Raw genomic sequence first — 21966 nt, 5'->3', positions numbered from 1 at the left:
GACCGCTCTAGCCCCTATGGTTAGGAAATTATGGTCATTTGTTTGAGGGGAATCCTCACTATGTGAAATAAACTGAAAGAAGCAGGTCTATGTGCTGCGTGTGTAAAAAGATGCACCTGTTTTGGCGGGAAAACGTAAACAGCCTCTCTGATTGGTGGATTCAAATTCAGCAGCTCCCAGGCTGACCTAGAAACTTAGTCCTCTCTCCCTGTGTGTGTGTGTGTGTGTGTGTGTGTGTGTGTGTGTGTGTTTAGTGGGAGAGAGAGGACCCTGCCCTTATTTGGCAGCATGTCATTGTAGGATTTAAATTGAACATAGTTAGACTGGTTGACTGGATTAGAGCCTGTGTTTGTGTGTCCCTCTGTGCATTTGTGTTTCAATAAGTTATTACTATTCTGCTAAATCATAGTATTTCTGGTACTTTTCGGTACTTGTGCTAAATACAGTATTTCTGCTAAATCATACTATTTCTGCTTTTCATAGGATTTATGCCTAATATAGTATTTCTGCTAAATTATAGTATTTCTGCTTTTTATAGGATTTGTGCCTAACATAGTATTTCTGCTAAATTATAGTATTTCTGCTTTTTATAGGATTTGTGCCTAACATAGTATTTCTGCTAAATTATAGTATTTCTGCTTTTTATACTATTTGTTCTAAATTATAGTATTTCTGCTTTTTATAGGATTTGTGCTTAATATAGTATTTCTGCTAAATTATAGTTTTTCTTCTTTTTATAGTATTTGTGCTAAAACATAGTATTTCTACTAAATGTAGTATTTATGCTTAATAATAGTATTTCTATATATTTCTGCCAGGTCCCCAGGCAGCCAATCCTCTGTGAGGACTGAGACATTCAAATTTTCAAATCAGGGCCTGCACAGTTTCCCAGCCAATCAAATAAGTGTCCTGAGGCATTCAAATTTGCATATTGGGGCCTTCGTGGCTTCTAAGCCAGCCAATCATATCTGAGGGCTGAGGAATTCAAATCCACAAATCAGGGCCTGCACGGCTTCCCAGCCAGCCAATCACATATGTGGTCTCAGGCATTCAAATTTGCATATTGGGGAATTCGTGGCTTCTAAGTCAACAAGTCATCCATGTCATATATCTCTAAAAATTCATATTTTAATATTAAATTGTCAACACTTGAAGATTCCCCCATCTCTTCTGAACAAAACGGTGTAAGAATGACCATTCTAGCCCCTACGGTTAGGAAATTACGGTCATTTGTTTGAGGGGAGTCGTCACTATGAGAAATAGACTGCAAAAATCCTGTGTCTCTCTGTGCTGCTGCGTGTGTAAACAGATGCACCTGTTTTGGTGGGGAAAAGTGCACAGCCTCTCTGATTGGTGGATTCAAATTCACCAGCTCCCAGGCTGACCTAGAAACTTACTTCTCTCTCCCTGTGTGTGTGTGTGTGTGTGTGTGTGTGTGTGTGTGTGTGTGTGTGTGTGTGACAGAGAGAGAGAGAGAGAGAAAGCCTTTTAATGGGATGATCCCATTGTAAGATTCAAATTCAATATATTTAGACTGGTTGACTGAATTGGATCTTGTGTGTGTGTCTCTCTGTGCATGTGTGTTTCCTCATGTGTACATATTTGTAATTGTGTGGCAGTCATAAATTTTTTTGCTGATTTTTGTCATTTAACAAGTATATTTGAGGGAACCTCAGCATGTTCAGCATTTTTTCAGCTGTCCATTTTGCTTTTCCAATTTTTCTGTTTAACTTATTACTATTGTGCTAAATCATACTATTTCTGCTATTTTATAAGATTTGTGCTTAATATACTATTTCTGCTTTTATAGGATTTGTGCTTAATATAGTATTTCTGCTAAATGTAGTATTTATGCTTAATCATACTATTTCTGCTTTTCATAGTATTTGTGCTTAATATAGTATTTCTGCTAAATTTAGTATTTCTGATTAATTATAGTTTTTCTACTAAATCATAGTACAGTATTTCTGCTTTTTATGGGATTTGTGCTAAAACAAAGTATTTCTACTAAATGTAGTATTTGTGCTTAATCATACCATTTCTGCTTTTTATAGGATTTGTGCTTAATATAGTATTTCTGCTAAATTATAGTATTTCTGCCAAATTATAATATTTGTGCTAAAACATAGTCTCAATTTAAAATTACAATATTCATAGTTCATCACAGTGTCTCTGGTAAATCACAATATTTCTGCTCTGTTGTACTATTTTTCTAAATCATAGTGTTTCTGTAATGTTTAAGTATTTTTGGCTAAATATATTCTTTCTGTTATCTTATACTATTTCTCCTAAATTCTTGTATTTTTGAGAAGTTATCATGTTTCTGGTAAGTTACAATATTTCTGCTAAATTCTGCTATGCTATTGTATTTCTGCCAAGTATTATGTTTCCTCTAAGATATTGCAGTTCTGCTAAGTTATTCCATTTTAGCAAACTTCTTTTGCTTCTGCAAAGTTTTTACAATTTCTGCAACTTTTCAGCTTTTTCAGCTACTTTTTGCATACAGCTTCAGCTTTAAGCATCCACACTGCATTTTCGCAGGAAATGCAAATTTTTCTAGTTGTGTGGATGCTTTAAGCATCCACACTATTGAGTTCCTGTTTCTCTTTATTCTTTATTATTATTATTATTCTAGTTGCTTCCGTACACTTTTTGGCACTTAACTACTTCCACAATTTTCAGCCGATTTTCACCGTTCAAATTTTAAACTATTCTGCTATTTCTGCTAATTTACGCTACGATTTTTGCTATTTTTAACTATTATACTTTTTAAAATATTAAGCTTTTTTCCTTTAATTTGTCCCATTGAAATGAATGGGAAACTTCTGCAATTCTGCTAAAATTTGCTTGTTTTTGAAACTTAACTACTTCCTCATATTTTCACCTAGAACAACCATTCAAACTTTAAAATGTTCACAAATTATTGGGCTATTCAGGTATGATTCAGCTTTTTCAAATGTTTTACTGTTTTACTTTTATGCCTCTTAAAGTTTTGAGTTGCAAAATTGTGATTTTTCACAAAATACATGCGTTGTTATGGTTGCTATGCTCTTGGCTTCCAGTGTGCCACTGAAGGTTTTGCAATTTTCACTTCATGTCCGAACAACTTCTTGCTACTTGCTCAATTTTCACTCAACTTCCACAAATTATACATCAAAACGTAGGTATTTTTGCTGGCTTTCAGAAAATGTCACTATCATTGTTGTGGGATTTATAGAATTTTTGCAAATCTCCTCAGACCAACACAAGGTCTCAAAACTCTCCATATAAAGTCAATGGAGAGCTTGTTCAAAATCATCGCTGGATTTCTGTAATGAGAGGCATATTCGAATCGTCATATCTCCTTAACGAAGCGACTTTAAGACATGAGGCTTGTCCCCGAATATCTTCAGACACCCCTGACGCTCACAATTCAAGAATTTCTTTCTCACCTATTACCGTTCTGAAATGAGTTGGACTTGTTTGAGGGTAGGAAATTCGTCCTTCGCTCAGATTTCTTCAGATTTAAAACTCTGGAAATGAACCACTTTTTTCTCTCGTCATAATTTTTTTTTGGATTTCCACAGAGACCTGAAAATTTCCATGACTGTTCACCAAAGCCTGCTCTCTCTTACGGTGAAAGAATGATATCGATACTCCAAATAGATTTCGAGTTACAAAGCGTTGTTTGAGGGCAAGTCAAGGCAGTTTTTGCTTCGCTCTACTCAGTTATGGTGCATTAGAAGTCAAATATCTTTAATAATTCATATTTTAATGATAAATTGTAAACACTGGAAGATTCCCCCATCTCTTCTGAACAAAACGGTGTAAGAATGACCGCTCTAGCCCCTACGGTTTGGGAATTATGGTCATTTGTTTGAGGGGAGTCCTCACTATGAGAAATAGGCTGCAATAATCCTGTGCCTCTCTGTGCTGCGTGTGTAAAAAGAGGCACATGTTTTGGCGGGAAAAAGTACACAGGCTCTCTGATTGGTGGATTCAAATTCAGCAGCTCCCAGGCTGACCTAGAAACTTACTTCTCTCTCCCTGTGCATTTTTTTGCTGATTTTTTCATTTAACAAGTATATTTGAGGGACCCTCAGCATGTTCAGCATTTTTTCAGCTGTCCATTTTGCTTTTCCAATTTTTCTGTTTAACTGATTACTATTGTGCTAAATCATACTATTTCTGCTATTTTATAAGATTTGTGCCTAATATAGTATTTCTGCTAAATTACAGTATTTCTGCTTTTTATACTATTTGTGCTAAAACATAGTATTTCTACTAAATGTAGTATTTATGCTTAATCATACTATTTCTGCTTTTTATGGGATTTGTGCCTAATATAGTATTTCTGCTTTTTATAGGATTTTTGCTCAAACATAATATTTCTACTAAATGTAGTGTTTATGCTTAATCATCCTATTTCTGCTTTTTATAGGATTTGTGCTTAATATAGTATTTCTGCTTTTTATAGTATTTGTGCTAAAACATAGTATTTCTACTAAATGTAGTATTTATGCTTAATCATAGTATTTCTATATATTTCTATATATTACTGCCAGGTCCCCAGGCAGCCAATCCTCTGTGAGGACTGAGACATTCAAATTTTCAAATCAGGGCCTGCACAGTTTCCCAGCCAATCAAATAAGTGTCCTGAGGCATTCAAATTTGCATATTGGGGCCTTCGTGGCTTCTAAGCCAGCCAATCATATCTGAGGGCTGAGGAATTCAAATCCACAAATCAGGGCCTGCACGGCTTCCCAGCCAGCCAATCACATATGTGGTCTCAGGCATTCAAATTTGCATATTGGGGAATTCGTGGCTTCTAAGTCAACAAGTCATCCATGTCATATATCTCTAAAAATTCATATTTTAATATTAAATTGTCAACACTTGAAGATTCCCCCATCTCTTCTGAACAAAACGGTGTAAGAATGACCGTTCTAGCCCCTACGGTTAGGAAATTACGGTCATTTGTTTGAGGGGAGTCGTCACTATGAGAAATAGACTGCAAAAATCCTGTGTCTCTCTGTGCTGCTGCGTGTGTAAACAGATGCACCTGTTTTGGTGGGGAAAAGTGCACAGCCTCTCTGATTGGTGGATTCAAATTCAGCAGCTCTCTCCCTCTTTGTGTTTGTGTGTGCGTGTGTGTGTGTGTGTGTGTGTGTGTGTGTGTGTGTGTGTGTGTGTGTGTGTGACAGAGAGAGAGAGAGAGAGAGAGAGAGAGAGAGAGAGAGAGAGAGAGAGAAAGCCTTTTAATGGGATGATCTCATTGTAAGATTCAAATTCAATATATTTAGACTGGTTGACTGAATTGGATCTTGTGTGTGTGTCTCTCTGTGCATGTGTGTTTCCTCATGTGTACATATTTATAATTGTGTGGCTGTCATAAATTTTTTTGCAGATTTTTGTCATTTAACAAGTATATTTGAGGGAACCTCAGCATGTTCAGCATTTTTTCAGCTGTCCATTTTGCTTTTCCGATTTTTCTGTTTAACTTATTACTATTGTGCTAAATCATACTATTTCTGCTATTTTATAAGATTTGTGCTTAATATACTATTTCTGCTTTTATAGGATTTGTGCTTAATATAGTATTTCTGCTTTTTATAAGATTTGTGCTTAATATAGTATTTCTACTAAATGTAGTATTTATGCTTAATCATAGTATTTCTGCTTTTTATAGGATTTGTGCTTAATATAGTATTTCTGCTTTTTATAAGATTTGTGCTTAATATAGTATTTCTGCTAAATGTAGTATTTATGCTTAATCATACTATTTCTGCTTTTCATAGGATTTGTGCTTAATATAGTATTTCTGCTAAATTTAGTATTTCTGATTAATTATAGTTTTTCTACTAAATCATAGTACAGTATTTCTGCTTTTTATAGGATTTGTGCTAAAACAAAGTATTTCTACTAAATGTAGTATTTATGCTTAATCATACCATTTCTGCTTTTTATAGGATTTGTGCTTAATATAGTATTTCTGCTAAATTATAGTATTTCTGCCAAATTATAATATTTGTGCTAAAACAGTCTTAATTTAAAATTACAATATTCATAGTTCATCACAGTGTCTCTGGTAAATCACAATATTTCTGCTCTGTTGTACTATTTTTCTAAATCATAGTGTTTTTGTAATGTTTAAGTATTTTTGGCTAAATATATTCTTTCTGTTATCTTATACTATTTCTCCTAAATTCTTGTATTTTTGAGAAGTTATCATGTTTCTGGTAAGTTACAATATTTCTGCTAAATTCTGCTATGCTATTGTATTTCTGCCAAGTATTATGTTTCCTCTAAGATATTGCAGTTCTGCTAAGTTATTCCATTTTAGCAAACTTCTTTTGCTTCTGCAAAGTTTTTACAATTTCTGCAACTTTTCAGCTTTTTCAGCTACTTTTTGCATACAGCTTCAGCTTTAAAGCATCCACACTGCATTTTCGCAGGAAATGCAAATTTTTCTAGTTATATTTTATTCTGTATTCCGTACGTTTTTTGTAATCCTACTCCTTCAAAACCGTTCAACTTAGAAAAACCATTCCAACACCGTTAGATTCCTATTCTTTTGGACAACACTGCTTCCATTTTTCATATTTTTAACATTTATATTTTTAATTTTATTCAACTTTATTCAACAAAAATTTATAATGTATTTCAATGGGGAGACCCTTCAAATCCTCATTCAACTTACTCATTTTTAAACTCTTACTACTTCCACATACATTGACATAGAGCCACCATTCAAACTTTAAAACGAAGACAAGACATTCAACTATTCAACTTGCATTTATCTTTTCAATATCTATTATACTTTTTCTTCAGTTCCAGTTTAAGTTTCATGATGTTTTTTCACCCGTTTCAGAGTTTATAATGGGTGTGTATGGGACGGAATGTTGGGGCTAGAGTGAGGCAGCTCAACTGCTAGAGTGAGAGGAGCAAAAAAAATAATCTTAAAATCTTTTTTAAAACTGCTGCTGTGTCCGCAGCGTTTGCTCTACAGGTATGATTTTACCCTCAAAACGTAGCCATGGCTGTCCTCTTTCATCCAATGTGTTTACTATTGTACTAGGTGTTATGGTTCTTTCATAAATGTCACCAATGCACAGCCTCCTCCCTCCAACTCTTCCATAGACTCTAATGTTAAAATGGCTCAGAAGGTTCGTTTGAAAATCAGAAGAGCATGGTGTCTTTCCACTGTCACCACGTCCATATAATAAACTCCACAGACATGAAAACTGAGAATTTGGTAGACTAGACATTGCTGTCGCTCACAGTGAAAGAATTTTGTCAATACGACTTTTACTTTTCATTTGGGAACGATTTGTTTCGGCCTGACTTTTCTGTTCATTTTAAGCAGCAAAAGTGAGGTGCATGTCTGTGTCCATGTGTATGGAGCCATTGGGTGCGGTCACTATAGCAACCAGGCTCACACCTGCCTGCTTAACGAGCTCTCTCTGCCACTCTGCCAAAATTAATCTTAAACACTTCTCTTTCAACTGCTGCTGTGTCCACAGTGTTAAAGCCATCATTTTACCCTCAAAACGTCGCCATCGTTGTTCTTTTTCCAACATCTTGTCTTTCAAAGCTCAGAGATGTAAACTTTTTAAACTGTGTGGGTCCAAGTGGAGGGATCACATTTTAGTCATTCAGTGATTCAAAGAATATGACCTTTTAATATTCTTTCAGATGTTTTCTGACTCTAAATGTTCTTTTCTCATTTCTTAGGTTTTTCTAATTTACAATTAAAACATTTTCAGCTTTTTTCCAACTTCTTCTTCTGTGTAACCTTCAGCTTTTAGCAGTTCAGCACTTTTGTTTTCAGGTTAAATTCGGGGTTTTTTTTTTTATCTCATTCAAAATTTTTAACTTAAATTCAGTAATTATTTCATTTCAATGCATACATTCAGATTCAAGCATTCACACTGCAGTTTCTTCAGAAAATGCACTTTCTAGTTATATTTTATTATTTTTCCGTACGTTTTTTGAAAGCCTACTCCTTGAAAACCGTTCAACTTAGAAAAACCATTCAAACATCGTTAGATTCCTATTATTTTGGACATGACTGCTTCTATTTTTCTCATTTTTAACATTTATATTTTTAATTTTATTCAACTTTATTCAACAAAAATTTCCCATGTATTTCAATGGGGAGACCCTTCAAATTCTCATTCAACTTACTCATTTTTAAACTCTTACTACTTCCACATACATTGACATAGAGCCACCATTCAAACTTTAAAACGAAGACAAGACATTCAACTATTCAACTTGTATTTATCTTTTCAATATCTATTATACTTTTTCTTCAGTTCCAGTTTAAGTTTCATGATGTTTTTTCACCCGTTTCAGAGTTTATAATGGGTGTGTATGGGACGGAATGTTGGGGCTAGAGTGAGACAGCTCAACTGCTAGAGTGAGAGGAGCAAAAAAATTAATCTTAAAATCTTTTTTAAAACTGCTGCTGTGTCCACAGCGTTTGCTCTACAGGTATGATTTTACCCTCAAAATGTAGCCATCGCTGTCCTCTTTCATCCAATGTGTTTACTATTGTACTAGGTGTTATGGTTCTTTCGTAAATGTCACCAATGCACAGCCTCCTCCCTCCAACTCTTCCATAGACTCTAATGTTAAAACGGCTCAGAAGGTTGGTTTGAAAATCAGAAGAGCATGGTGTTTTTACACTGTCACCACGTCCATATAATAAACTCCACAGGCATGAAAACTGAGAATTAGGTAGACTGGACATTGCTGCCGCTCACAGTGAAAGAATTTTGTCAATACGACTTTTACTTTTCATTTGGGAACGATTTGTTTCGGCCTGACTTTTCTGTTCATTTTAAGCAGCAAAAGTGAGGCGCATGTCTGTGTACGTGTGTATGGAGCCATTGGGTGCGGTCACTATAGCAACCAGGCTCACACCTGCCTGCTTAACGAGCTCTGCCTGCCACTGTACCAAGATTCATCTTAAGCACTTCTCTTTCAACTGCTGCTGTGTCCACAGTGTTACAGCCATCATTTTACCCTCAAATTGTCTCCATTATTGTTCTCTTTCCAACACCGTGTCTTTCAAAGCTCAGGCATTTAAACTTTTTAAACTGTGTGGGTCCAAGTGGAGGGATCACATTTTAGTCATTCAGTGATTCAAAGAATATGACCTTTTAATATTCATTCAGATGTTTTCTGACTCTAAATGTTCTTTTCTCATTTCTTAGGTTTTTCTAATTTACAATTAAAACATTTTCAGTTTTTTTCCAACTTCTTCTTCTGTGTAACGTTCAGCTTTTAGCAGTTCAGCACCTTTGTTTTCAGGTTAAATTCGTTTTGTTTGTTTTTTTTATCTCATTCAATATTTTTAACTCAAAATTCAGCAATTAATTCATTTCAGTGCATACATTCAGATTCAAGCATTCACACTGCAGTTTCTTCAGAAAATGCACTTTCTAGTTATTAGTGTGAATGCTTGAAAAGCATTCACAGTATTGTTCTTCTAATCTTTATTATTATTTTTTCCTATTCCGTACGTTTTTCGCCGACTATCTCCTTCAAAACCGTTCAACTTAGAAAAACCATTCAAACACCATTAGATTCCTCTTCTTTTGGAATGGTGTGCTTCTATTTTTCTCATTTTTAACATTTATATTTTTAATTTTATTCAACTTTATTCAACAAAAATTTCCCATGTATTTCAATGGGGAGACCCTTCAAATTCTCATTCAATTCACTCATTTTTAAACCCTTACTACTTCCACATACATTGACATAGAGCCACCATTCAAACTTTAAAACGAAGACAAGACATTCAACTATTCAACTTGTATTTATCTTTTCAATATCTATTATACTTTTTCTTCAGTTCCAGTTTAAGTTTCATGATGTTTTTTCACCCGTTTCAGAGTTTATAATGGGTGTGTATGGGACGGAATGTTGGGGCTAGAGTGAGACAGCTCAACTGCTAGAGTGAGAGGAGCAAAAAAATTAATCTTAAAATCTTTTTTAAAACTGCTGCTGTGTCCGCAGCGTTTGCTCTACAGGTATGATTTTACCCTCAAAACGTAGCCATCGCTGTCCTCTTTCATCCAATGTGTTTACTATTGTACTAGGTGTTATGGTTCTTTCGTAAATGTCACCAATGCACAGCCTCCTCCCTCCAACTCTTCCATAGACTCTAATGTTAAAATGGCTCAGAAGGTTCGTTTGAAAATCAGAACCGCATGGTGTCTTTCCACTGTCACCACGTCCATATAATAAACTCCACAGGCATGAAAACTGAGAATTCGGTAGACTAGAAGCTGCTGTCGCTCACGGTGAAAGAATTTTGTCAATACGACTTGTACTTTTAATTTGGGAACGATTTGTTTCGGCCTGACTTTTCTGTTCATTTTAAGCAGCAAAAGTGAGGTGCATGTCTGTGTCGTGTGTATGGAGCCATTGGGTGCAGTCACTATAGCAACCAGGCTCACACCTGCCTGCTTAACGAGCTCTGCCTGCCACTGTGCCAAGATTCATATTAAACACTTCTCTTTCAACTGCTGCTGTGTCCACAGTGTTAAAGCCATCATTTTACCCTCAAAACGTCGCCATCGTTGTTCTTTTTCCAACATCTTGTCTTTCAAAGCTCAGAGATGTAAACTTTTTAAACTGTGTGGGTCCAAGTGGAGGGATCACATTTTAGTCATTCAGTGATTCAAAGAATATGACCTTTTAATATTCTTTCACATGTTTTCTGACTCTAAATGTTCTTTTCTCATTTCTTAGGTTTTTCTAATTTAAAATTAAAACATTTTCAGCTTTTTTCCAACTTCTTCTTCTGTGTAACCTTCAGCTTTTAGCAGTTCAGCACTTTTGTTTTCAGGTTAAATTCGGGTTTTTTTTTTTTATCTCATTCAATATTTTTAACTCAAAATTCAGTAATTAATTCATTTCAGTGCATACATTCAGATTCAAGCATTCACACTGCAGTTTCTTCAGAAAATGCACTTTCTAGTTGTGTGGATGCTTTAAGCATCCACACTATTGAGTTCCTGTTTCTCTTTATTCTTTATACTTTATTCTAGTTGCTTCCGTACACTTTTCGCCGTTTAACTACTTCCACAATTTTTGTGCTATTTTCACCGTTCAAACTTTAAACTATTCAGCTATTTTTGCTAATTCCTGCTACGATTTTTGCTATTTTTAACTATTATACTTTTTAAAATATTAAGCTTTTTTCCTTTAATTTGTCCCATTGAAATGAATGGGAAACTTCTGCAATTCTGCTAAATTTTGCCTGTTTTTGAAACTTAACTACTTCCTCATATTTTCACCTAGAACAACCATTCAAATTTTAAAATGTTCACAAATTATTTGGCTATTCAGGTATGATTCAGCTTTTTCAAATCTTTTACTGTTTTACTTTTATGCCTCTTAAAGTTTCGAGTTGCAAAATTGTGATTTTTCACAAAATACATGCGTTGTTATGGTTGCTATGCTCTTGGCTTCCAGTGTGTCACTGAAGGTTTTGCAGTCTTCTCTTCATGTCCGAACAACTGTTTGCTACTTGCTCAATTTTCACTCAACTTCCACAAATTATACATCAAAACGTAGGTATTTTTGCTGGCTTTCAGAAAATGTCACCATCATTGTTGTGGGATTTATAGAATTTTTGCAAATCTCCTCAGACTAACACAAGGTCAGAAAACTCTCCATATAAAGTGAATGGAGAGCTTGTTCAAAATCATCGCTGGATTTCTGTAATGAGAGGCATATTCGAATCGTCATATCTCCTTAACGAAGCAAAGTTAAGACATGAGGCTTGTCCCCGAATATCTTCAGACACCCCTGACGCTCACAATTCAAGAATTTCTTTCTCACCTATTACCGTTCTGAAATGAGTTGGACTTGTTTGAGGGTAGGAAATTTGTCCTTCGCTCAGATTTCTTCAGATTTCAAACTGTGGAAATGAACCACTTTTTTCTCTCGTCATAACTTTTTGTTGGATTTCCACAGAGACCTGAAAATTTCCATGATTGTTCACCAAAGCCTGCTGTCTCTTACGGTGAAAGAATGATATCGATACTCCAAATAGATTTCGAGTTAGAAAGCGTTGTTTGAGGGCAAGTCAAGGCAGTTTTTGCTTCGCTCTACTCAGTTATGGTGCATTACAAGTCAAATATCTTTAATAATTCATATTTTAATGATAAATTGTAAACACTGGAAGATTCCCCCATCTCTTCTGAACAAAACGGTGTAAGAATGACCGCTCTAGCCCCTACGGTTTGGAAATTATGGTCATTTGTTTGAGGGGAGTCCTCACTATGAGAAATAGGCTGCAATAATCCTGTGCCTCTCTGTGCTGCGTGTGTAAAAAGAGGCACATGTTTTGGCGGGAAAAAGTACACAGGCTCTCTGATTGGTGGATTCAAATTCAGCAGCTCCCAGGCTGACCTAGAAACTTACTTCTCTCTCCCTGTGCATTTTTTTGCTGATTTTTTCATTTAACAAGTATATTTGAGGGACCCTCAGCATGTTCAGCATTTTTTCAGCTGTCCATTTTGCTTTTCCAATTTTTCTGTTTAACTTATTACTATTGTGCTAAATAATACTATTTCTGCTATTTTATAAGATTTGTGCCTAATATAGTATTTCTGCTAAATTACAATATTTCTGCTTTTTATACTATTTGTGCTAAAACATAGTATTTCTACTAAATGTAGTATTTATGCTTAATCATACTATTTCTGCTTTTTATGGGATTTGTGCCTAATATAGTATTTCTGCTTTTTATAGGATTTTTGCTCAAACATAGTATTTCTACTAAATGTAGTGTTTATGCTTAATCATCCTATTTCTGCTTTTTATAGGATTTGTGCTTAATATAGTATTTCTGCTAAATTATAGTATTTCTGCTTTTTATAGTATTTGTGCTAAAACATAGTATTTCTACTAAATGTAGTATTTATGCTTAATCATAGTATTTCTATATATTTCTGCCAGGTCCCCAGGCAGCCAATCCTCTGTGAGGACTGAGAAATTCAAATTTTCAAATCAGGGCCTGCACGGCTTCCCAGCCAATCATATATGTGTCCTGAGGCATTCAAATTTGCATATTGGGGCCTTCATGGCTTCTAAGCCAGCCAATCATATCTGAGGGCTGAGGAATTCAAATCCACAAATCAGGGCCTGCACGGCTTCCCAGCCAGCCAATCATATATGTGGTCTCAGGCATTCATATTTGCATATTGGGGAATTCGTGGCTTCTAAGTCAACAAGTCATCCATGTCATATATCTCTAAAAATTCACATTTTAATGATAAATTGTTAACACTGGAAGATTCCCCCATCTCTTCTGAACAAAACAGTGTAAGAATGACCGCTCTAGCCCCTACGGTTAGGAAATTATGGTCATTTGTTTGAGGGGAGTCCTCACTATGAGAAATAGGCTGCAATAATCCTGTGCCTCTCTGTGCTGCTGCGTGTGTAAAAAGATGCACCTGTTTTGGCGGGAAAACGTAAACAGCCACTCTGATTGGTGGATTTAAATTCGGCAGCTCTCTCCCTCTGTGTGTGTGTGTGTGTGTGTGTGTGTGTGTGTGTTTAGTGGGAGAGAGAGGACCCTGCCCTTATTTGGCAGCATGTCATTGTAGGATTTAAATTGAATATAGTTAGACTGGTTGACTGGATTAGAGCCTGTGTTTGTGTGTCCCTCTGTGCATTTGTGTTTCAATAAGTTATTACTATTCTGCTAAATCATAGTATTTCTGGTACTTTTCGGTACTTGTGCTAAATACAGTATTTCTGCTAAATCATACTATTTCTGCTTTTCATAGGATTTATGCCTAATATAGTATTTCTGCTAAATTATAGTATTTCTGCTTTTTATACTATTTGTTCTAAATTATAGTATTTCTGCTTTTTATAGGATTTGTGCTTAATATAGTATTTCTGCTAAATTATAGTTTTTCTTCTTTTTATAATATTTGTGCTAAAACATAGTATTTCTACTAAATGTAGTATTTATGCTTAATAATAGTATTTCTATATATTTCTGCCAGGTCCCCAGGCAGCCAATCCTCTGTGAGGACTGAGACATTCAAATTTTCAAATCAGGGCCTGCACAGTTTCCCAGCCAATCAAATAAGTGTCCTGAGGCATTCAAATTTGCATATTGGGGCCTTCATGGCTTCTAAGCCAGCCAATCATATCTGAGGGCTGAGGAATTCAAATCCACAAATCAGGGCCTGCACGGCTTCCCAGCCAGCCAATCACATATGTGGTCTCAGGCATTCAAATTTGCATATTGGGGAATTCGTGGCTTCTAAGTCAATAAGTCATCCATGTCATATATCTCTAAAAATTCATATTTTAATATTAAATTGTCAACACTTGAAGATTCCCCCATCTCTTCTGAACAAAACGGTGTAAGAATGACCGTTCTAGCCCCTACGGTTAGGAAATTACGGTCATTTGTTTGAGGGGAGTCGTCACTATGAGAAATAGACTGCAAAAATCCTGTGTCTCTCTGTGCTGCTGCGTGTGTAAACAGATGCACCTGTTTTGGTGGGGAAAAGTACACAGCCTCTCTGATTGGTGGATTCAAATTCACCAGCTCCCAGGCTGACCTAGAAACTTACTTCTCTCTCCCTGTGTGTGTGTGTGTGTGTGTGTGTGTGTGTGTGTGTGTGTGTGTGTGTGTGTGTGACAGAGAGAGAGAGAGAGAGAGAGAGAAAGGCTTTTAATGGGATGATCTCATTCTAAGATTTAAATTCAATATATTTAGACTGGTTGACTGAATTGGATCTTGTGTGTGGGTCTCTCTGTGCATGTGTGTTTCCTCATGTGTACATATTTGTGATTGTGTGGCTGTAATAAATTTTTTTGCAGATTTTTGTCATTTAACAAGTATATTTGAGGGACCCTCAGCATGTTCAGCATTTTTTCAGCTGTCCATTTTGCTTTTCCAATTTTTCTGTTTAACTTATTACTATTGTGCTAAATCATACTATTTCTGCTATTTTATAAGATTTGTGCTTAATATACTATTTCTGCTTTTATAGGATTTGTGCTTAATATAGTATTTCTGCTAAATTATAGTATTTCTGCCAAATTATAATATTTGTGCTAAAACATAGTCTCAATTTAAAATTACAATATTCATAGTTCATCACAGTGTCTCTGGTAAATCACAATATTTCTGCTCTGTTGTACTATTTTTCTAAATCATAGTGTTTCTGTAATGTTTAAGTATTTTTGGCTAAATATATTCTTTCTGTTATCTTATACTATTTCTCCTAAATTCTTGTATTTTTGAGAAGTTATCATGTTTCTGGTAAGTTACAATATTTCTGCTAAATTCTGCTATGCTATTGTATTTCTGCCAAGTATTATGTTTCCTCTAAGATATTGCAGTTCTGCTAAGTTATTCCATTTTAGCAAACTTCTTTTGCTTCTGCAAAGTTTTTACAATTTCTGCAACTTTTCAGCTTTTTCAGCTACTTTTTGCATACAGCTTCAGCTTTAAGCATCCACACTGCATTTTCGCAGGAAATGCAAATTTTTCTAGTTATATTTTATTATTTTTCCGTACGTTTTTTGAAAGCCTACTCCTTGAAAACCGTTCAACTTAGAAAAACCATTCAAACATCGTTAGATTCCTATTATTTTGGACATGACTGCTTCTATTTTTCTCATTTTTAACATTTATATTTTTAATTTTATTCAACTTTATTCAACAAAAATTTCCCATGTATTTCAATGGGGAGACCCTTCAAATTCTCATTCAACTTACTCATTTTTAAACTCTTACTACTTCCACATACATTGACATAGAGCCACCATTCAAACTTTAAAACGAAGACAAGACATTCAACTATTCAACTTGTATTTATCTTTTCAATATCTATTATACTTTTTCTTCAGTTCCAGTTTAAGTTTCATGATGTTTTTTCACCCGTTTCAGAGTTTATAATGGGTGTGTATGGGACGGAATGTTGGGGCTAGAGTGAGACAGCTCAACTGCTAGAGTGAGAGGAGCGAAAAAATTAATCTTAAAATATTTTTTAAAACTGCTGCTGTGTCCGCAGCGTTTGCTCTACAGGTATGATTTTACCCTCAAAACGTAGCCATCGCTGTCCTCTTTCATCCAATGTGTTTACTATTGTCCTAGGTGTTATGGTTCTTTCATAAATGTCACCAATGCACAGCCTCCTCCCTCCAACTCTTCCATAGACTCTAATGTTAAAATGGCTCAGAAGGTTCGTTTGAAAATCAGAAGAGCATGGTGTCTTTCCACTGTCACCACGTCCATATAATAAGCTCCACAGGCATGAAAACTGAGAATTAGGTAGACTAGACATTGCTGTCGCTCACGGTGAAAGAATTTCGTCAATACAACTTTTACTTTTCATTTGGGAGCGATTTGTTTGGGCCTGACTTTTCTGTTCATTTTAAGCAGCAAAAGTGAGGTGCATGTCTGTGTACGTGTGTATGGAGCCCTTGGGTGCAGTCACTATAGCAACCAGGCTCACACCTGCCTGCTTAACGAGCTCTGCCTGCCACTCTGCCAAGATTCATCTTAAACACTTCTCTTTCAACTGCTGCTGTCTCCACAGTGTTACAGCCATCATTTTACCCTCAAAACGTCGCCATCGTTGTTCTCTTTCCAACATCTTGTCTTTCAAAGCTCAGAGATGTAAACTTTTTAAACTGTGTGGATCCAAGTGGAGGGATCACATTTTAGTCATTCAGTGATTCAAAGAATATGACCTTTTAATATTCTTTCAGATGTTTTCTGACTCTAAATGTTCTTTTCTCATTTCTTAGGTTTTTCTAATTTACAATTAAAACATTTTCAGCTTTTTTCCAACTTCTTCTTCTGTGTAACCTTCAGCTTTTAGCAGTTCAGCACTTTTGTTTTCAGGTTAAATTCGGGTTGTTTTTTTTTTTTATCTCATTCAAGATTTTTAACTTAAATTCAGTAATTAATTCATTTCAGTGCATACATTCAGATTCAAGCATTCACACTGCAGTTTCTTCAGAAAATGCACTTTCTAGTTAGTGTGAATGCTTGAAAAGCATTCACAGTATTGTTCTTCTAATCTTTATTATTAGTGTGAATGCTTGAAAAGCATTCACAGTATTGTTCTTCTAATCTTTATTCTATTTTATTCTTCCGTACGTTTTTTGAAAGCCTACTCCTTCAAAACCGTTCAACTTAGAAAAACCATTCAAACATCGTTAGATTCCTATTCTTTTGGACATGACTGCTTCTATTTTTCTCATTTTTAACATTTATATTTTTAATTTTATTCAACTTTATTCAACAAAAATTTCCCATGTATTTCAATGGGGAGACCCTTCAAATTCTCATTCAATTTACTCATTTTTAAACTCTTACTACTTCCACATACATTGACATAGAGCCACCATTCAAACTTTAAAACGAAGACAAGACATTCAACTATTCAACTTGTATTTATCTTTTCAATATCTATTATACTTTTTCTTCAGTTCCAGTTTAAGTTTCATGATGTTTTTTCACCCGTTTCAAAATTTATAATGGGTGTGTATGGGACGGAATGTTGGGGCTAGAGTGAGGCAGCTCAACTGCTAGAGTGAGAGGAGCAAAAAAATTTATCTTAAAATCTTTTTTAAAACTGCTGCTGTGTCCGCAGCGTTTGCTCTACAGGTATGATTTTACCCTCAAAACGTAGCCATGGCTGTCCTCTTTCATCCAATGTGTTTACTATTGTACTAGGTGTTATGGTTCTTTCATAAATGTCACCAATGCACAGCCTCCTCCCTCCAACTCTTCCATAGACTCTAATGTTAAAACGGCTCAGAAGGTTGGTTTGAAAATCAGAAGAGCATGGTGTTTTTACACTGTCACCACGTCCATATAATAAACTCCACAGGCATGAAAACTGAGAATTAGGTAGACTAGACATTGCTGCCGCTCACGGTGAAAGAATTTCGTCAATACGACCTATACTTTTCATTTGGGAACGATTTGTTTCGGCCTGACTTTTCTGTTCATTTTAAGCAGCAAAAGTGAGGCGCATGTCTGTGTACGTGTGTATGGAGCCATTGGGTGCGGTCACTATAGCAACCAGGCTCACACCTGCCTGCTTAACGAGCTCTCTCTGCCACTCTGCCAAAATTAATCTTAAACACTTCTCTTTCAACTGCTGCTGTGTCCACAGTGTTAAAGCCATCATTTTACCCTCAAAACGTCGCCATCGTTGTTCTTTTTCCAACATCTTGTCTTTCAAAGCTCAGAGATGTAAACTTTTTAAACTGTGTGGGTCCAAGTGGAGGGATCACATTTGAGTCATTCAGTGATTCAAAGAATATGACCTTTTAATATTCTTTCAGATGTTTTCTGACTCTAAATGTTCTTTTCTCATTTCTTAGGTTTTTCTAATTTACAATTAAAACATTTTCAGCTTTTTTCCAACTTCTTCTTCTGTGTAACCTTCAGCTTTTAGCAGTTCAGCACTTTTGTTTTCAGGTTAAATTCAGGTTGTTTTTTTTTATCTCATTCAAAATTTTTAACTCAAAATTCAGCAATTAATTCATTTCAGTGCATACATTCAGATTCAAGCATTCACACTGCAGTTTCTTCAGAAAATGCACTTTCTAGTTATATTTTATCTATTCCGTACGTTTTTTGAAAGCCTACTCCTTCAAAACCGTTCAACTTAGAAAAACCATTCAAACATCGTTAGATTCCTATTATTTTGGACATGATTGCTTGTATTTTTCTCATTTTTAACATTTATATTTTTAATTTTATTCAACTTTATTCAACAAAAATTTCCCATGTATTTCAATGGGGAGACCCTTCAAATTCTCATTCAACTTACTAATTTTTAAACTCTTACTACTTCAACATACGTTCACATAGAGCCACCATTCAAACTTTAAAACGAAGACAAGACATTCAACTATTCAACTTGTATTTATCTTTTCAATATCTATTATACTTTTTCTTCAGTTCCAGTTTAAGTTTCATGATGTTTTTTCACCCGTTTCAGAGTTTATAATGGGTGTGTATGGGACGGAATGTTGGGGCTAGAGTGAGGCAGCTCAACTGCTAGAGTGAGAGGAGCAAAAAAATTTATCTTAAAATCTTTTTTAAAACTGCTGCTGTGTCCGCAGCGTTTGCTCTACAGGTATGATTTTACCCTCAAAACGTAGCCATGGCTGTCCTCTTTCATCCAATGTGTTTACTATTGTACTAGGTGTTATGGTTCTTTCATAAATGTCACCAATGCACAGCCTCCTCCCTCCAACTCTTCCATAGACTCTAATGTTAAAATGGCTCAGAAGGTTCGTTTGAAAATCAGAAGAGCATGGTGTCTTTCCACTGTCACCACGTCCATATAATAAACTCCACAGACATGAAAACTGAGAATTTGGTAGACTAGACATTGCTGTCGCTCACAGTGAAAGAATTTTGTCAATACGACTTTTACTTTTCATTTGGGAACGATTTGTTTCGGCCTGACTTTTCTGTTCATTTTAAGCAGCAAAAGTGAGGCGCATGTCTGTGTCCGTGTGTATGGACCCATTGGGTGCGGTCACTATAGCAACCAGGCTCACACCTGCCTGCTTAACGAGCTCTCTGCCACTCTGCCAAAATTCATCTTAAACACTTCTCTTTCAACTGCTGCTGTGTCCACAGTGTTAAAGCCATCATTTTACCCTCAAAACGTCGCCATCGTTGTTCTTTTTCCAACATCTTGTCTTTCAAAGCTCAGAGATGTAAACTTTTTAAACTGTGTGGGTCCAAGTGGAGGGATCACATTTTCTTCATTCAGTGATTCAAAGAATATGACCTTTTAATATTCATTCAGATGTTTTCTGACTCTAAATGTTCTTTTCTCATTTCTTAGGGTTTTCTAATTTACATTTAAAACATTTTCAGCTTTTTTCCAACTTCTGCTTCTGTGTAACCTTCAGCTTTTAGCAGTTCAGCACCTTTGTTTTCAGGTTAAATTTGGTTGTTTTTTTTGTTTTGTTTTTATTTCATTCAATATTTTTAACTCAAAATTCAGCAATTAATTCATTTCAGTGCATACATTCAGATTCAAGCATTCACACTGCAGTTTCTTCAGAAAATGCACTTTCTAGTTATTATTATCTATTCCGTACGTTTTTTGAAAGCCTACTCCTTCAAAACCATTCAACTTAGAAAAACCATTCAAACACCGTTAGATTCCTATTCTTTTGGACATGATTGCTTGTATTTTTCTCATTTTTAACATTTATATTTTTAATTTTATTCAACTTTATTCAACAAAAATTTCCCATGTATTTCAATGGGGAGACCCTTCAAATTCTCATTCAACTTACTCATTTTTAAACTCTTACTACTTCAACATACGTTCACATAGAGCCACCATTCAAACTTTAAAACGAAGACAAGACATTCAACTATTCAACTTGTATTTATCTTTTCAATATCTATTATACTTTTTCTTCAGTTCCAGTTTAAGTTTCATGATGTTTTTTCACCCGTTTCAGAGTTTATAATGGGTGTGTATGGGACGGAATGTTGGGGCTAGAGTGAGGCAGCTCAACTGCTAGAGTGAGAGGAGCAAAAAAAATAATCTTAAAATCTTTTTTAAAACTGCTGCTGTGTCCGCAGCGTTTGCTCTACAGGTATGATTTTACCCTCAAAACATAGCCATGGCTGTCCTCTTTCATCCAATGTGTTTACTATTGTACTAGGTGTTATGGTTCTTTCATAAATGTCACCAATGCACAGCCTCCTCCCTCCAACTCTTCCATAGACTCTAATGTTAAAATGGCTCAGAAGGTTCGTTTGAAAATCAGAAGAGCATGGTGTCTTTCCACTGTCACCACGTCCATATAATAAACTCCACAGACATGAAAACTGAGAATTTGGTAGACTAGAAGCTGCTGTCGCTCACGGTGAAAGAATTTTGTCAATACGACTTTTACTTTTCATTTGGGAACGATTTGTTTCGGCCTGACTTTTCTGTTCATTTTAAGCAGCAAAAGTGAGGTGCATGTCTGTGTCCGTGTGTATGGAGCCATTGGGTGCGGTCACTATAGCAACCAGGCTCACACCTGCCTGCTTAACGAGCTCTCTCTGCCACTCTGCCAAAATTCATCTTAAACACTTCTCTTTCAACTGCTGCTGTGTCCACAGTGTTAAAGCCATCATTTTACCCTCAAAACGTCGCCATCGTTGTTCTTTTTCCAACATCTTGTCTTTCAAAGCTCAGGCATTTAAAATTTTTAAACTGTGTGGATCCAAGTGGAGGGATCACATTTTAGTCATTCAGTGATTCAAAGAATATGACCTTTTAATATTCTTTCAGATGTTTTCTGACTCTGAATTTTCTTTTTTCAGTTCTTAGGTTTTTCTAATTTACAATTAAAACATTTTCAGCTTTTTTCCAACTTCTTCTTCTGTGTAAATGTCAGCTTTTAGCAGTTCAGCACCTTTGTTTTCAGGTTACATTCTGTATTTTTCATCTAATTCAAAATTTTTAACTTAAATTCAGCAATTAATTCATTTCAGTGCATACATTCAGATTCAAGCATTCACACTGCAGTTTCTTCAGAAAATGCACTTTCTAGTTATATATTAGTGCACACTTAGCTTTTAGTATATATGTTTGTTACAAAGTTGTATTTACAGCAGAGAAGCTGAGTTAAAGACTGAAAACTATTCAAAGTCTCTTTGAATTGAAGCGTTTAACATTCTTTGTGTTTATTCTGCATTGACTTCATTATATGGTGTAAACGTCTGTTACAGGCTTAAATATAAAGTTGGAAAAATGTAACTGCAGCTATTGATCAAGTAATTGTGATTAATCAGGATTAATGACAGAAGATTGTGTCATTAATTAGTCATGTTTTAATCTACTGACAGCACTAGTGTTCACTCTGGTGCCTCCAACTGTTTTACGCCCTTTCAACACCTTCGTGGTCAAAAGTGTACACGCACAAAATCTACAATAAAACCCT

The 21966-nt window shown here is 35.4% G+C and overlaps 1 protein-coding gene across 1 annotated transcript in view; it reads right to left on the bottom strand.

Moving 5' to 3' along the window:
- LOC146631409 (NACHT, LRR and PYD domains-containing protein 3-like) overlaps positions 1 to 21966 on the bottom strand; it is a 66390-nt gene that overhangs the window by 43623 nt on the left and 801 nt on the right. The gene's annotated exons all lie outside the window — the stretch shown is intronic.

The sequence above is a fragment of the Diplotaxodon limnothrissa genome, linkage group LG5 (assembly GCF_057381915.1).
Source record: "Diplotaxodon limnothrissa isolate DT_005_m linkage group LG5, D_limnothrissa_male_GT1.1, whole genome shotgun sequence".
In the NCBI taxonomy this organism is placed as follows: Eukaryota; Metazoa; Chordata; class Actinopteri; order Cichliformes; family Cichlidae; genus Diplotaxodon; species Diplotaxodon limnothrissa.
Note: the sequence above shows the minus strand (reverse complement) of the source record. Positions and strands in the feature narration are given on the sequence as shown.